The 13,996-nt window shown below is 37.8% G+C and overlaps 1 pseudogene; it reads right to left on the bottom strand.

Moving 5' to 3' along the window:
- Positions 1-13,996, bottom strand: part of LOC145652840 (NACHT, LRR and PYD domains-containing protein 12-like) — a 362,627-nt pseudogene that overhangs the window by 231,171 nt on the left and 117,460 nt on the right.

Raw genomic sequence — 13,996 nt, 5'->3', positions numbered from 1 at the left:
GTGTTCTCTTAATTAAAGTGGGTGGTGTACTCTTAATAATCCCTTAGAGCAATGCTGGTTGTGGAAGCTTTTGAAGCTGACTCAGGGGCGCCGTCAGGGATTTTGGGCCCCATGAAAAGATATGACACTGGGCTCCACCTTCCCATCACCCCAGGCCACGCCCACCCTGAAAATGTAGCATTGTGCATGTAGTGGAATTCACTATTTGATGTAAGACTGAAATCATCTATAAGAAAAGTGCTAAAGACCATATTTTACAGTTTATGGAAGCTTTCTAGTCTTTTAAAAACAGAGATCTTTTCCAACACTAATGAATTTATTTCTCATGGGAATAATCCAGTGTGATCTGCCTTAGACTTATACAGAGGCCTTGAAACCACCTGCATCAGAGCCTCTGTTTTGCACATATAGACTCAAAAAGGTCTCTGACCTTAAGATACCCCAGAAACATTATTCATCTTTATGCTTTCAGACAGTCTTGCACCACTCTGCACGTGTGACAGGGAGCTTCAAAGCCTATTTTAATTAGATCACAGATCGTCTCATGAAAATACAGATTAACGTTTGGCCTTTCCTTTGCCTCAAAACATTTGATCACCTCATTCCCCCCTTTCATGATTTTGTCACGAACTATTGTCCCGCTGTCTCTATTTAATGTGTCATTGTTTTATATAAATGTTAACAATGTTGTGACTTTAGTTTATTATTTCTAATATGAACTATTGAATTTAACTGCGTGCCCTGTAACATTCTTTTCTTACTTATGTGGCCAACATCCATTGGGCATGGCGAAGGTTTCTTATATTATCACACAAATATCTTAGGTTATACAGTTACTTCAGTTTATAAATTATGTTAATACTGTTATTTGGAATAAAATTACAGCAGGATTCTCCGAACAGAACACATACACCTCCCCTCTCGGCCAAAAACTTATCCAGAGCTATACGATTTTGCCAGGTCATTAATGACATAGCTTCCAATTGCACCGCCACTGCTATTAGTGCATCAGTATAATTAATAAAATGATGCTGATTATAGTATATGTAATTTATCCAATCAATAGTTTTGTTTATAGTAAACCACCAGAGAATTGATTCAGATCCCGCAGCAATTTGATTTCTAGCCTTAAATTAATCCGAAGCCCCCCTATGAACTCCAATAGCATCAATGATACTTTATCATCCAAACTACCCTTCGGTGCCTCACGTTGCTGAACACAATGATAAGCATCGTTGTGTGGGAAGTACAGCTTCAGGTACAGGAACCATAGGAAATGACACAATCAACATGACTCTTACCCCCACATACCCAATGAGCATCCGGAATTACGACACCATCATATTTCTGCATGAGACGTGCATGATTAACCAGGTCTTGTTCTACAAAAGTTCCATTGGAGTTGTCAAAATAATGGGTATTGTTAAAAGTTGAAATATAACAGGTTCAGTGTAATCCATAATCCAAATCCTACAACATTTCCTTGTGAAATTTCCCACATTTTTCCTCCTGTACAATAAAAACAATCAGGACACACTGTGGAATTAATCACAGTAATACTTTTTTTCTTACAGTTGTAGCTTTCTGCACAGGTGTCTGCCTCCAATTCTCTGAGCTCAATGAGTTAATTCTGTTCACCAATATGGACGTAGCCAGCCCTCTATCCCAGTAAACCTGTCTCTTGTCTGTCATTATTCAAATCTTTAACCCTACACACCGCCTCCCATCATCCAGCGCTGGCGGTGGTTCAAACGGTCCCCATGGCAAGCGCTCCACTCCAACTGTTGCTCTTACAGGCACTTGGCTAAACAACAACTGCAGCCAACAGAGCCCTTTTCCAAATCCTCCTTATTCCTTATTCATCCAATTTATGTCACTTAGTCAGCCGATACAATTTAACATTTATTAAGTCTAGCGATTTCCGACACGCCACACCTGCAGAGTTTCTATATATTTTCTCAAGCCAAAAATGCATTTGCACTCCCTGCATCTCATTTAACAAATTGCTATCCATGTGATTATTTTAGTCGCAAATCTATTCACTTGATTCTAAGTTATTTTGTTAGATTTAACTGCTTATTGATTATTGAATATTGATTTAGCCAGAACTTACTTGGGTAAATTAGATATTCAGTGTTCCAAAAATACTATTAACCGCCACTCGCTCTGGTTAAATTTCTTATCCTGTATATTTTAACTTTACTCTTCTCCTATTGCTGCTATTTTAAAATGTCCATCATATGTATGCTCGCTACTGCTTTAACTGTTACCAGTTTTATATACGATACCTCTATCATTTACTTTATATTTATTACTAAAACAATGTCTATATGTTTTGCATGCACGCATTTTATAATGAGATATTATTAATGACGTTTAGACAGATCTGTCTGCATATCCATTCACTTGCTTTGTTAAACGACCAAACCAAAATAATCTTAATTATAACCCAGAAAAAACTGTTATGCTGGTATGCGTCGTACAATACGTCATTGTTGATAATCTGTTAACTCGCGATGGCCACATCAACACAAACACAGTTTTTACAGACAAAACATTTAACACTTTTCTCTTAGTGCTGCTTTACTCACGAGATCTACTATTCTTCTCTTTATTCTTTTAATCTCTTTATTCTCTTTTTATTCTTTTATTATTTTATTCTCATTATTCTCTTTTATTCTTTTATTCTCTTTATTCTGCACATTTTCTTTACTTCACTTGTTGTGGTCACATTTATACAGAAACAACTGGAACAAACATACCTGTTAACATTCATCTCTTCAGCGCTTTTTTTCTCTGGAGCTCTATTTATTTCTCTTTATTCTCTTTATTCACTGCACATTTTTCTTTACTTTATCTTTCTTTATTCAACTGTTTTTTTTTTTCACTATTTCCCTTTACAGTAAGTTTTTGTGAAACTATTTTCACTTTTACCAGTTGATTTTCTAACTGTTACTCCATTTTTTGTTATTTTATATTTTTAGCAAACAATTCTCACTCCTTCAATTCCCAGTCTGCACCCTTAAGACCCCCAAAACCTGACTACAAAGCTCTGTGGACCAGGTCTGAATACCACCTATGCAGAATGTTTTAACAGGGATTTAAGTACCTTTGGTAGTGCGCGTGTGGATTCAGACCCACAGAACAGTGCAGCTTTGGGTTGTCCGTCAGCTGGTGCTTTGTCCTGCTGACGGCGTGGGTCCGTTGCCAGTCAATCCAATTGATCCCTGTGGTACAGCCACCAATTAATGGTGTTCATAGATTTTCCTAAATTGAATGTTACAAACGAGGCATTGTCCGGAGAATGTCTAACAGTGTCAGGTGGGCATGACCTTTATATATTTTCTTCAAGGACACTTACATAACCATTTAAATTTTTTTATTGTAACGAATCTGCTGGCCTGAGTGCTGATGGGCGTGGAGCAGGATGCACAGATTCCCTCGATGAAGTGACGCGTTTATTAACAAAAGACACAAACAACAATAGTGGCACTCATATACAACATGAAGGAAAGACATGACTCATACAAGTAACAAAACACAGACTCTAGTAACACTGAACAAAGATTACATACGCATTTTACATTTAACAGCAGACTAACAATGACCAACACAGTACACACACTATCAGAGATTTAAATAGACAAAAGAGACAAGACATTAAGCCCCATACAGGTGCATACAATTACAAAGGGCGTGGTTACAAACATTAAACCCCCTGCACACGGCAGGCCGTACCATGTGACTTGTGTGTGTGTGTGTGGGGGGGGGGGGGGCGTCCCGTGACATTTATAATACTTTTCCAGGTTTACACTATTATGTTCAAATCATACATTATTCAATATATGCAAATTGATATTCAATACTTACACCAACTGGTTCTTGGTATCATTATGTTCAACCTAAACTACTTCTATTTTTTTTTAAAAGGCGATCTTATTTCCTACCGCCAGGTGCCCATATTGCTTCTTCTGGTGATCCTTTTTCATAGCACCAGATGCCCATATTCTTTCTTCCGGTGCTGGGCTGGGATGTCCCATCCTTGAACCAAGGATCCCTCAACTGAGGCCCCTAGAGGCCTGTCAAAGAGGCCTTCTGAGGCTTTATGCTGAAGCCAACCATCCATATTCTTCTGCGTACAATATCATTTTATTACCTCACCCTGCACTGTGAAATAGACATCCTTATATTCACAAAAGCACATGCTTTGGCTGGTAAAACATTTCTTATTAACACCAGTTTTGCTTGTCTTCCTAACTGGTTCAGTTCCTTCACTTTTAAGCTTCCCTAGTGTTATTATTACATATTTTAGTTTACTGTATCTAAATCACTACATAAGAGATTGTAGCCTGCACCCAGTAGTAGGAGGGTGTTTAGGGTGAAATAGTAGACTGTTTCTTTGTTGTGGTTTGTGTATATAAACATCTGATTTGCGAAAATGATTTAATTTCTTCTAATTAATAAACTGTTATAGTAGCTATAATCCTGATGTAATGATGCACAGTGTAGTGACATTTCACATGAGGAAAAAACATCAATAAAGGTATTTTTGAATGGATATAACTAAAAATTAATAATACATTTTCTTAGAATTATTACATAAGGATATATATATATATATATATATATATATATATATATATATATATATATATATATAATCATAATCGAGAATCATCCATGAGTCTGAAGACATCTAGTTTTAATCACCCAGCTCTACTTATAATAGACAATAAAGGCTGAAGAGACTAACATTCCAGATGTAGTTTTATTTCAACAGTTATTTATTTTAATTACTACGAACAACAACAATGAAAGAGTGAATGTATGATGGTGCACAGACTGATGGGTGATAGAGGGGTGGAATATGAACATCGTAGAGAAAATAATGACAGGAGATCATTTTAATGTCAGAGTTGGTCAATGTTTGAATAAGTCTGGAAGTGGATACTTAGCCTGTACATGCACCTCCAGTTTTAAGTGATTTAAGTTTTCAAATGATTTGTACTTGATCACTTTAATACTAGTTATCAGAAATTGTACACATAGTACAATGATTCAGGAGTCACATTGATGTAAACACTTGGGACATGACAGTCATTCACATCCAGACTTATTTACCCCTCATTTATTTTCTAGTTGAGCTCCTCTAATACAGAAGAACATGTCAAAAAAACCAAAATGACTTTTATTTTGTGGGTTTAGAATGTGTATTTTGATGCTGGAGATTCATTTTCAGTCATGCTCTACATATTCTGATTCACCAGGGTCTTGTCTAATAAATTGAACACTTGAGTATATACATGAAATTACCAAGTAGCTGCACAGCATTTTCTACTAGGTGTCCTAGACATCTAAATGCACACAAAGTCATCAGTCACTATACATTGAGTGTGCAATATTCTTTTTGCTAAAACATCACAACAATGCTCAATGTACAATGCACTTATTAAAAGACAATATTAAATTCTTCATTGTTATTATGTTAAATGATTATGCTGGGATAGTGCTGTAATACTGTAAAGAAATAGTATGCTTTCTCATGTATACTTACATTTTGTAGGAGGATTGTGAATATTTTCAGCAGTGAATGGAAATATCCAGTCCTTTGCAATGCAAACATTGAAGCTAATCCATGCTAGAAGCCACTGAACAGTCTCTCAGCTTCCATCTTATAACTGCACCCAAAGAACTCCACATAAACTTCAGCTAAAATAAGCCTGTTCCTTTCCATGATGTCCCTTAGTATTGGTAATCAAATTAAGTAAAAACAATATGGATTACTGTATCAGTTTTGCCAAACAGCTTCACTCGCATGTGCTACACTTCATCTGGCTTAGAACACAAAGCAGTGCGCATATTTCAAACTCACGTAGTGGGTAAACAAATAAGGCAGGTGAGGTGTCTGCGTATTCATCTAAGCGTCCTCTATTTGTTGAAACAGCTGCCAATCACGCCGCTCGTGCTTGGACATTGGTTGTGAAGTCATTTGATAGCTTCGCCTCCCCTTCCCCCTTCACACCTTGGTGAGGATTGCTGTCACTCAAAGACATTAACTCTTCATTCTTCAAACAGAATCTGTGGACTCTAAGAAAGGAGGGTCTTGTCCCTTATTCACCCCTGCTACAGGAGTAACATCCATTTGCTTGCATATTTTGTTATTTTATGAATGAAAAGAACACGTGTTTTGTGCAAAGACGTGAGCAAGCAAATGAAGAGCTTTACTAGCATTCTAGATACTTTTTAAACATGCCAAGCAATTGCTTTGATGGTAATTAAATTAATAATAACAATAATAATAATAATAATATATTACGGGTCTACACAGTCACATTTACTAAACCAGACATACTTGGTCAGGCTTAAGCTTCCCTCCTGATATTATCACTTGTTTATTTTACTGTATCTAAATCACTACATAATAAATTGTAGCCTAAACCCAGTTGTAAGAGGGATAAAAAAGACTATTTCCTCATTGTGGTTTATAACTATGACTTGTGATCACTTTGATACTTATGATACTGAATTTAGCGTAGCAATAAACGTCCCTGATGTGTGAAAATTATTTAATTTCTACTCATTTAGCAAACTATTATAGTAGCTATAACTTTGAGACTGCAAAACTCTGATTTAGTGATGTAGAAGCGTTTCACATGAGGAAAAACTATCAAGAGGTATTGTTGAATTTATTTTGATTTAGCTAAATTTATTTATTTTTCTTACATTGCTTTTATACTTGCACAGTTTTGTTGTACTTGCATAATTTTGAGTCTCTTAAGGATCTTTAAAAGAAATAAACTTGCTGACTTTTTGCAAGTTTGTCTTGACTGCTGCAGAATGCTATTATTTTTGGACATTCAAAATTCATTCTAATAAATAAATGTTGCATGGAATTGTCCAATTTTTAATTATTAGTATGTAAGGGTGTAAAAAAATTAAATCATAATGAAGAATCATCAATAAGTTTGAAAAAAATCTATACTCAGAATGTAGTTTTATTTCAACACTTATTTTATTTTAATTACTAAAAACAACAACAATGAAAGAGTGAATGTATGATGGTGCACAGACTGATGGATGATAGAGGGGTGGAATATGACCATCACAGAGAAAATAATCACAGGAGATCATTTTAATGTCAGTGTTGCTCAATGTTTGAATCGCCGTAGTGTTTTGAAAGCATCTTATTCATCTTATATGATTTCTCCACTTTTGGTTTCTTCAGCTTGTTCTTCATTTTGAGGTTTTGAGGATGGCAGAACTAAAGAAAAATAAATAAATAAATAATTTACAAATGTGCAAAAATCCAAAATAATCATATTATTCGTATGTGTCAATCAAAAAAACATAATTTAGTCCAATATGAAGTTCTTCCAGTAAATAGACTTAGCTAACAGCTAAATGAATTTCACTTCTTACTGGTGTGGTACTTATGAAAGATGCAAAAAGTGGTAAATAACTCCTACTCTGTCGTGGTTCTGTTCTTTAGAGACATCTGATAAAGATGTCAACAGTTTACTGGCCTCTTCTAGAGTTGTCTGAGTGACATTGATGATGTATAAGAGGCTTCTGAGCAGGTTCTGGTCCACTGGCTGAAACAGACATGAAGGATGAATATTCCCCACTCGCCCTCCGCTGGGCCTCTTTATCCTTCAATAATCCTCACAGTCAGTGACAAATGGTCCATTTGAAATAGGAAAATCAGCTCAGTGAAAATTATCCATGAAATGTGACGATTAACCAATTGAATCTGTGTGTCGCGTGCTTGGGCTCACGTGGACCTGCATGTGATGTCGGCCGTGGGTCTGCAGGCGTTGCTGGATCAGTTCACTCGCGCGACTGATCAGACCCCTCCCCTCACACATCTGTTCCAGCAGCGTGTCATAGTTCTCACGTGGAACCAGGACGTGGAGGCCATGAACATGGGCCCTGGAGGAGAGGCAGGGCTGGGCAGGATCTGAGCAGCAGATCAACGCTTTGATCACTGATCTGAAGCTGCTCTTGCACACACTGCCACTGTTCCTCCCAGAATGGTCCTTCTTTACTGAAGCTACGAGAGCAAGATGAACAAGAGTGCATTAATGTGACATGAATACACAACACAAAACAACAAAACAACGATGTGTAACGGTAAAGAGGTTATTAAAAGTATACCTTCCACACCTCCAGTCATTTCTGTAATGTGCATCTGTTTTCTGACAACCTTTCATTAAATGGTGCCACTTAAAACACCTTGCAGGTGTAACTGTACAAATTCTATTAAGTCATTATCTTTCTGCTGAAGTCATTTGTTACACCTTCATTAAATCATTACACTCACCACCATCTTCATCTACTCTCAAGTGGAAATGGAAGACGTGATTTTTCAGGTTCCGCAAGTGAACATTTTTAGTAAATGAGTATAGCTTGGCTAATTCTGGATTGTGTCCCCGTGTTGTAGAACTGGTGTTTGCACCTCGCTCAGCGGCCTGCAGATGTCTGTACAGGTCCTGGGTCCTCCTGATAGTCTCCAGCAGTGTTGGTTTCAGTTCATGAATCTCCAACATATGCTGCTCCACTGCTGATAAAACCACATCAGGAGCTTCTTATATTTTTGTCAACAGCATTTTTGATAGTTATAATGCAAACAATTATGTACAGGGTATTAAAATAAGAAAAATCTTTAGCAGCAGGTTACAAGGTTGTTATAGATATATGTTACATCTATATTTGGTTTTTCACTTTGAAAATAACTTAGCAAGAGTAGTTTGACAAAAATGAAAGACCCCATCAGTCCCACAGTGCAGAGTGTACCTTGGATCTGGTATGTAGGATGTGTGAAGGCCTCTGTGTATCTCAGGCGTTGTTTCAGGAGCTGACTTTCTCTCACACTCTCCTGTAGCTGCCCAGACATGAGCTAAGATCATCACAGAGAGACAGAGTGTTACAAACCCCAGGAATCACGCTCAGCCCTGCACTGCCACGCCTACCTCTTCCCACACACGCCTCCAATCTGGTTTACTGGAATACTAGCACACACCTGATCATTGTTTCTCTCATCACTGCTCCCTTACTTAAGCTCCCCTCCCTCACACTCACGTCATGAAGTATTGCCAACCTTATTTTGCATACCAAGTGGTTCAGTTATGGTTTTGTCTTTCTGGTTTTCGACTTCTGCCTGACCCCTGGACACCCCTGGACTCTGCCCCATGTTATGGACCTTGAATCAACAGGACTACGAATACCTGCCTGACCCCTCTGATCTGTTTGATTTCACTATAAAACCTCTTGCAATTGGATCCTCTTCCTTGTATGTGTGTGTGCAATCATAAACACAGAGAAACCAGTAGTTAGAAATAATGACTCCAAACAAGGATCAGAGCCCTTATACTGAAATAATCAGAAATGTCTTATGTTGGGTAAATTATATTATACATTTTATTGTCTAGGACAGCACTAGTTGCATCACTTCCCTTTCTAAACCTTAGTTTAGCTCCTTAGTCTGAATATAAACATGAACAAAGTAAATAAACATCAAATTCAGAGTGTGAGATTCAATAGAGTCAATTCAACTTAAGGAACCATTCTTTGCATCCAGACTAAACCTAGTCTTAATCTTTAGAGTACTGGTCCATTATATCAGATGAGTTGTGAATCAGGTGTATTTTTAGTATGTTAAAAACACTAAACTCCGCCCTACACCTGGTCTGACTGAATGAAACGTCGGGTTGCTACCTGGAGCTGCTGCTTTCTGTTCTCAAGCTGTAGAATGAGTTTGCCCACATCAGATTCCAGATTATTCAGCTCTGATGTGGTCTCTGCTAGCGCAGCATCTTTCTCAGCTAGATCCTGGATGTGACCTTCCAGAATGTCATGCAGCCCCTGCTCACACACAACAACAATCACCCTCATAAATGCACACACCCCCTGCTGCAGTGTTACTCCCTGCTGCCCCCGTCTGGTGTGATGAGGAATATTGGTGCAGAGTCCTTCTCTTGCAGGGGTCAGAGTTCAGGCAGGGGTTAAATGAGGCTCCAAGCTTCACAGACATTTTGTATAAAGCTGAGGAGTGTGTCTGGTAAAGGTGTCGTTCCCTTTCAGACCTGTGTTTTAGTCCTTTCTCTTTTCACACTTTTGTTTTAAACCACAAGAAAATGTTTATAATAAATGTGCAGATAATATGCTTAGTCAGCTCTATAGGTCTTTTGTATTAAGAGCATATTTTTGGACGCCTGTTTTTACCTGTAGGTTGCCATGTGTTTGGAGACACCCACCTGAATCTGTTTCTCTTTGTCCTTCAGGGCCTGTTGGAGGTCGTTTTTACTGGCCTCATGTTTGATTTTGGTCTCATGCAGCTCAGAGTCTTTCAACTCCAACAAGTTCTTCAGATCCTAAATAGAGAGAGAGAGAGAATACATAGAGTACAAATATACTAAACATTTAGTTCAAATGGATTTCCCTATATAGTATACAATTTATAATTTTTAATGTATTCTCATAGCCTAATTAAAACATTAAAGTTTTAGTGTCTTAAAGTAACAGTTTAATAAGCATACATGTATGCAGGAACATGCACCTGCACACACATACACACTCACACGTATGTCATCCTCTTTCAGGGTGGTGAGTGTGGAGTTGTGGGCGTGGCCAGGCTGGTGTCCACTGCTCTGATTGGTGCTCCTGTTCCTCAGCTGATTGATTATGGTGTTCTGAGCCTTGAGCTCCCCCTGCAGCTGTTCTATGTACCTGACAGCCATCACACACACACTCGATTAGGCTACATTTTATTTCACATGTTCATTTAGAACTATGAGATGGACTCTCTGCACACAGATTCATCTTGGAATTACATTCCAATTACATGGAACTACATGGAGAAACTCCACTGAAATCACTGTGACATTAGAATGGTGTGTGCCAGCTCAGGACTAGGTACTATAATATAATTGTCTTTTGCTAAGAATAAAAAACAAAGCATTTCTAAGGATAATTTCTTCTATAATTAAAGTACAGCAATTTACTAGCTAAGGATTATTATTGTTTAATGAAGGCCCTAAGGTTTAACTTAAGTGGTCAGAAATTAGCATTTAAAATGGAAATATGTCAAATAATTTTGTTGTTTTGATGTGGTTGTCCTGGAGAAACAGCCCGAGTTTCTAACTGGGAAATCTTCCATGAACAATGTTTCTTATCAGAATTAAATATAGGCCTGTACCGACCTGTGCAGCTCTTCAATGGTTTCCTCTGATTGGCTCTGATCCTCAGAGGGCGGGTCTTGTAATGTGTAGGCTTGTAGCTGGATCTCTAGCTGTAGGCGGAGCGTCTTCTCTTGATGGAAAAGCGCTTCCATCTTCTCCAGTTCCTCTCTGCACCTGCTCAACTCCTGACAGGTGGATGAAGAGCATTACGTGAAATGAAGAAATAATTCAATTCAAGACACGTGTCTGGTCCTGCAGTTAAAACTATTCTACAAAGGAAGAGAATAAAGAGGCTTGGGCAGAATAATTTATGCATTTGAGAAGGTCAATTTATTGCCTTTTCAAGTTGTATTTAGATTTTTTAGCGCCCTCCCTTTATCTAGGTGCGGAGTGTGATTAACAAGTGTCCCCAGTCTCGTCCTCTCAATTAACCGGCTCTGATTACAAAAACTAGACTCGGGTCTCCTCACGTCTAAGTTTTGCTGCGTCGCCACTGGGAAACGCTCCTCTGCCGCGTTGTAAATCTGTTCTGTACAACTGCTGCACTTCTGCGAGCCGCCCTCATGCTTGAGGAAGCATATACGCATGCGCAGGTTAAAGTTGTCCTTCTGCAGCTCGGATATCGTCTGGATTAAAAAAAAGAGCAAACAGATCGGATTGATGTTCAGACAGACAAATATTATATTTTCAGCTTGGCAGTAAAATTGCATACCTGCGTCATTTCTTTTAGTGTCCACGTTTTGTTCCTGGTCAACAATTTCCCATGTTGAGAAAAACTCATCATGTTTCCCTTGATTTAATTTGGCCTTTCACGATCGTTCCTGAATCCAGGGGATACACGGATAATATAAAATATTTTAGATATTTCTATAATTAACGGCGCACTTAATTTAATGATATAATAAATCATGCAAGTAATATTGATACTATTCCTGAAAACTATTAGAATATCCAATAATTCTGGTCGGACTATACCTTGAAAATCACCTTGTCCTCCTTCAGAAAATCATGTAGGTATTTAGTGTGTTGGAACGCTTTTAAATAACTTACACTTTCCTTAGGTTGTGATGTCATAATTACATTAATGCGTCTTAGTGGAACAGTTCACTGACGCAGTAACGCCAGCAGTGGCAATTTGACTTTAAGTGTCTGACTTTTATCAAGCAGTAAAACCATTGTCATGCCTCTGATAAACCTGATCAGGAAGGAGACGTAACGGAAACCACAAGGTGGTCAATTTCAGAACTACAGATATTAGTGGTAAATAATGTGGCTAATGAGTGAATTTGTACTCTACCAAAGTTGGTTACTAACACTAAATGGTAGCAGATTGGTAATTTTCCTTTATATAGCAGAGCATATTACTGTAAGTTCAAATAATATTATTTCTTTATCTATTTGAGCAAATTCCCGAGTCATACATATTATACAGTATAAGAACAATATGTGTTAAATACATTCATATTTGTTTTGTGAAATGGCACATAATATTATGTATATGAAAGTGCCGCAATTATTTTAAAGTTCTAACTGTTTTATAATAACATTTGTATCATGATCATGGATGACTTTCCTTTTCATTCACAGTTAATAATAATGAAATTAAAGAATTGTGTTCTTGTGCGCAAGAACACAAAAACATTCGCGAGAGTACAGTATGTGTTTGTGTGTGCAGAAGAGCAAGTTTGTGTAAGAGCAGGATATATCTAAACACGTGCAAGCAGTTTTGTAGCAGAGCAAAGTAAATGTAAGCGAGAGCAGAGCAAATATGAGTGAGCACATGTAGATTTTGCATGCGAGCAAAGGAGATCCGTGAATGCTGCGAGTTACACGTCAATACTGTGTGAAAAAAAAATTAACAAAACAGATGTTTGATTTTGCACTTTTGCCAACACCAGATTAATGCAGATTATGTCCCTTGTGGTGTTTTGACCTTTTATTCAGAATTTTTGTCTGAAGTCCCTTAAAACATTCACTTATGTCTACAGCTCCATCATAACCTTGACCTTAGATGTTACCTACTAGTAAACAGATCTGCCTGATTAACGTCTTTGGCTCGTCTTCTTCTCAGATACATGTCTGGGCACAAACTAAACGTTCACATACTGCCTTATACCACTACATCACTGGGCATGTGAACTGGACATGGCGATCAGCAGGGGAGAGACCCAAGATACCATTTGAAAATGGTTTATTCAAACACTCAAAATGGTTTGAACTGTCATATCAGGGGAGTGTATGCTAGAAACGAAACTTAATGACAATAAATAGTCATTTTATATAGAGTTTGTGAGCACAGAATAGGTATTACACACAAACTAATAACCTGTCTCTCTCTCTCTCTCTGTGTGTGTGTGTGTGTGTGTGTGTGAGAGAGAGAGAGTGTGTGTGTGTGTGTGTGTGTGTGTGTGTGAGTGTGTGTGTGAAAACCTAAGTAAACGTCTGCTCAGAACAGCTGTGCTGTATAAGCTCCATGACAAACAAAATTCTCCCACAGTCCAAATCCACTGGTAATTTACTGTCACTGTTCTACGCTATTCTGTGTTATTTAAATACAGTTCTATACTGTAGCTCTGATTTCTCTCTCCCGCAGAAGGTTGGATAAAGTGTTGTGACTGGTCACAGCAGTCCGGCCCCTAAAAAACAATTATCCTTGACAAAACCGGTTCAGTCCGGTTTAACGCGAAAGTGAAATTTTTGTGCTCCATTTTAAGAAGCGGAATGCAAATATCTTTAGAAAACAAAGCCGTTGAGTATCTGAATCTGAGCTGTCAATCAAGAATTATATGAACTTATACTACTCAAAGAACAAGTTCTTA

The sequence above is a fragment of the Electrophorus electricus genome, chromosome 21 (genome assembly GCF_041902795.1).
Source record: "Electrophorus electricus isolate QZ-2024a chromosome 21, ASM4190279v1, whole genome shotgun sequence".
Lineage (NCBI taxonomy): Eukaryota > Metazoa > Chordata > Actinopteri > Gymnotiformes > Gymnotidae > Electrophorus > Electrophorus electricus.
This window is presented reverse-complemented; position numbering and strand designations above follow the sequence as displayed.